The sequence below is a fragment of the Rhyacophila brunnea genome, unplaced genomic scaffold (genome assembly GCF_057557595.1).
Source record: "Rhyacophila brunnea isolate RB1 unplaced genomic scaffold, BYU_Rbru_1.0 scaffold_96, whole genome shotgun sequence".
In the NCBI taxonomy this organism is placed as follows: domain Eukaryota; kingdom Metazoa; phylum Arthropoda; class Insecta; order Trichoptera; family Rhyacophilidae; genus Rhyacophila; species Rhyacophila brunnea.
Window position 1 is genome coordinate 1164838 of NW_028233368.1, and position 4272 is coordinate 1169109.

Consider the following 4272-nt stretch of genomic DNA (forward strand, 5'->3'; position numbering starts at 1 on the left):
GTTAAATATCTTGTTAGGACACCACATTTATTAAAAAACCTAGTAAAGTGGGCGATAAGATTATTTTTGCCTTGAAAATAAAAATTCGGAATAAATAAATGTCGATGTGTTGGTTGGAAACATGGAAAAGTATTGCCGCTATGAACAACCCAATTGAAACACCGCTAAGGGAAACATCCTGATCTTACTATTATGACTTTGATCACTGCACTTTCGTTCTTGAATCGATTAAAGTTATTTCAGCGCCACAATAAATGTACGTTGAAAGAAGACGGCTTAGTTTTTATTTGAATTAGTCTAAAGTGTTTGCTGTGGTATTTTGTAGCATCGATAATTAATTATTGGTTTAGTAATTTATTAATGCCTTTGAATGATGTTCGAACCTTCACTTATTTTATTTGGATTGAAATTCAAGTATTAACGCTACTCTTTTGCGTATTGGAACTCATCGAACAGTCTTGGTATAAAAGAATGTAATATGATAATGTTGTGGTTATGAACTCTTGCTGTCTGAAGTTATCTTAGGTTATTTCTAATTTAAAAAAAGGTAAAGAGATATATAACAAATAATTGAATCAATTCACATATATTTATGGCTTTCTGCACTATATAGGCTATCCAAAGGTTTCTGTGTTTGAAACAAGGTAAAAGATAAAAATAAAACACAAATGAATCTAAAGTTTCCTTAAAAAATAATAATAACAATAATTGAAACATTATGAGGTAGATAGTTGTCATAAATAAATTATTTAAAATGATTTACGAGGATACAAAAAAACAGTTATTTCATTTCGTTGATTTCTTTATCTACGATGGTTCACAGGTGATAGTTGTTTTCTTCGGTTATACAATGATGGTAATACAATTTGTACACACAAATGCTAATCTTTTTCATAATAATAGTAGTAATCTTAGTCATTCATTCAATACAAATTATAATGCTTACATGTAGTAGAGTTGGTCTTGGAGGTCTTTATGAGGAGGAATGAATTCTGATTCTTCTTTTCCTACGAGGTAGCATTTTGCTCGAGCAGCTGCAAGATGGGCGTAATAGATGGCAGGCACAATACTCACACTTTTCGTTGCTCTTGGATAGAGATAACACATATCGTTTACGAGTTGGTAAAGTTCCTTGGCCGGGAAGTTATATTCATCAAACAATACGTGGTATCTTACAGGACGTGCAGTTCCTTGAAGGGCGTGGTGGGAGACTAAGAAAAAGTCGAAAAAAGCGGGATGACCGACAGAATCAACAACAGTTCCTGGGATAACATTACCAGATATGGGTTTATGGCTAGGTTCGTGGCTAGTGTCAAGAGACTGGAACTTTACAGTATGTCTTTTTTGTGCAACTATATACGTAATTTTAGGGTTATAATTGGCACCGAGTTTGTTGCAAGCTTGTTTGATAGCGAGGATTTCCTTTTCAAAAACCTCGAAGAATTGAGTTTCGCCTACACCGTCCCTAAAAAACATGATGTGTTGTGGTTTTGAATTTTTGTTGGTCTTATAATATTTTTTTAGGTTTTCAGTGATGATTGATGCGAGGTCAGAAATGATTTCTTGTCTTCTTTCTTGTACTCTCAGGGTTGTACTAAAGTTATTCAAGGTGCTGTCCATTGAACATGCTACGGCCACGATAGATGGGCTTGTTAAGTCACCTTGACCGGGATGAGTTACATCAGCCCCAATAACTATCATATCCTTGTATTTTAATGGCTTTTCCCATTTCCAGTTCTTTCCTTTCAATTTAACATTAATTTTGATCATTATATTAGAACAGAAAGTAGGATCGCTGAATTTTTGGAAGTTTTGAGAGACTACACACTGCGTTACCAGATTTATACCATCACATTCGCTTCTCCACTTGACTTCTTTATATGCACCGAATTCTTTTCCAGGAAGTACGAATAACACGAACTGGTACTTTTTAGCTTTAATTTTTTGGGTGTACTCATCGGGTTCATTCAAACCAAAAACATCGAATTTTGGGTTAAGCTTTATTCCAAAGTTACCTGCTATTCTTATAAAGTCTCGCATGGCATTGTCAATTGAATGAGGATCGAATCTTGGCATGTTAATGTACATGACTGCCCAATCGTTTACAGTAACGGGCATTAGAGCATATAGTCCTCTCAAGTTCCACGATCCTTTATTTGGCATAACAGATTTTTGGCCACCATATTCAAGTTTGGGTGGATTTAGAACAATCCCCTTAGTTTCAACAAACTCACAAGGGCCTTTGTCACTTCCAGCGTATTTCACATTAAATGTTTTTAAATCATCATTTTCCGTTATTTTCATTTCAATTACTTTGTTTTTAAGTGTTTCGAATCTTGGTATTGGTGCCTTAGCTGCTATTCTCACCATCAAAGAAACCTGTGTATCATCAAGTTTTTTCATGTTTCGTTGGAGTGGTGCTATGGCTAAAACTTCAAGTGGGAAGAAGCAATCGTCTCTCCCTTTTCTTTTTCTTACTGCGCATGGTAAGTTTGGATACTTTAAGGGTTGGTACGTTTTTGCGAAATACTCAGCTACACTTATCTCTTTCGTAGTTATGTTATGGATTTCTTCGTTAAACTCTTTTAGATTGGTTATTTTAGCACCTGTTGTACGGTCAAAGGCTTCTTGAATTTGGAAGATTATTTCTTTGGCACTTTTTTCAGATAAACCGTCACATATAAAACCGAATTGCTTAGGGATGTGGTTTACTATTAGCTTAAGCTTTTTCAAGGTTCTACTTAGAAGGGATAATGCTGTTTTAGGGTCTCTGCCCATCAAAGAATAAAGCTCGTCTTCTTCATTTCCATATCCTCCAACCCTCTCAAATCTTATATTATCGTCAGTAAATAAATGATGCACTTCACTGCTGGTAGTTGTAGTATTATTGATGTTTGTTGTATTCGAGTTATAAATTTCATTATTATCAACAGAAAATAAATGATTGACTTCACTGTTGGTGGTTGTAGTATTATTGATGTTCGTTGTATTCGAGTTAGAAATTTCAGTATTATCATTTCCGCCTCTTCTTTCGTGCCTTCGATCTTCATATCCTCCTCGTGGAGGTCCATCTCGTCTTGTTGGTCCGCCTTCTCTCCTATTATATCCACCTTCACCTCTTCGATCATCACCCCTTCTGTCATCTCGACGTGGACCACCTCTGTTATTATTATCGCGACGAGGGCCACCGCCACCACCTTTCGTTAATAATTTTTTAAAAAACTCAATAACATTTACATTCTCAAAAAATGTAACAAATGATATATCCAAATTGTTTAACAACCCCATCCTAGATAACTTCAGTGTTTGACTTACTCCACTCCAAACCTCAATACCTTTACTAAGCTTAAACATATCAGAATCTGTATATGAAGACCTAGAATGTGTAAAATACTTATTCATTTGATAACTTCTCATAATAACTTCAAGTACCTGAATATGCGTAGAATAACTATTAAAGGTTGATAAATCTTGTGTATCATTCTTTACTCCCATAATATCGTCAAAAGTATACGTATTCTTATAACTAATCTCCATAATATTTTCAAGTCCTCGATTCTCATTCACAAGCTGGATAGTATCGCTATCTTTATGTATCTTCTTATTAGTAACAAGCATGCTAATCCCATCAAAGGCAAATGCTATACCCTGCAACAAACTATTGTCGCCTTTTGATTCGATGTCTCGGGAAATAAAACGTTTGAATAGATGAGGAACAGAATTTCGTTTGGCTTCTGGTGTAAAGGTAACCAGGTAATGGTGTGCTTCTTTTGGTAACGAAGTTACTTTGACAAAGTTGGTTCTAATCGGATGTGATGCAGGTACAAGTGTGGTTGGTCGACATGCGGGATACTTCGTTAAATGCTCGGACATATTTGGAGGGATGACCCAATTTGTTTTAAATAGACAAATGGAAGAATTTTCAAGAAAAAGGAGGGAAATCAAACTAATCAGAAATTTATTATGTTATTTGTTTATTTCATTTGGTATAATCTTGTGTTTTAATTATCATATATTGGGAAATAATGGTTGACTTCAGGTCATACGGTTATAATTAAATTTAATATTGCCTATAAAAAGATTTTTCAATTAAATATACACGGTCCCAATTCAAGAAAGCAATTAAAACCTTAAATTAATTAAATTTTACCATTGTTGATTAATTCAAATTGTGATTCTATGCTTATAATGTCTGAATTAATTTCAAGTCATTAAATAGTGTGGCATAAGATTTTTTATTAATTTATAAAATTCATTGTGTGTAGAACCCAT

At 34.3% G+C, this 4272-nt stretch overlaps 1 pseudogene; it reads right to left on the reverse strand.

Annotated features, from left to right (window-relative positions):
• Window positions 1-942: 942 nt before the first annotated feature.
• LOC147063122 (protein argonaute-2 pseudogene) lies at window positions 943-3143 on the reverse strand (annotated as a pseudogene).
• Window positions 3144-4272: the final 1129 nt, after the last annotated feature.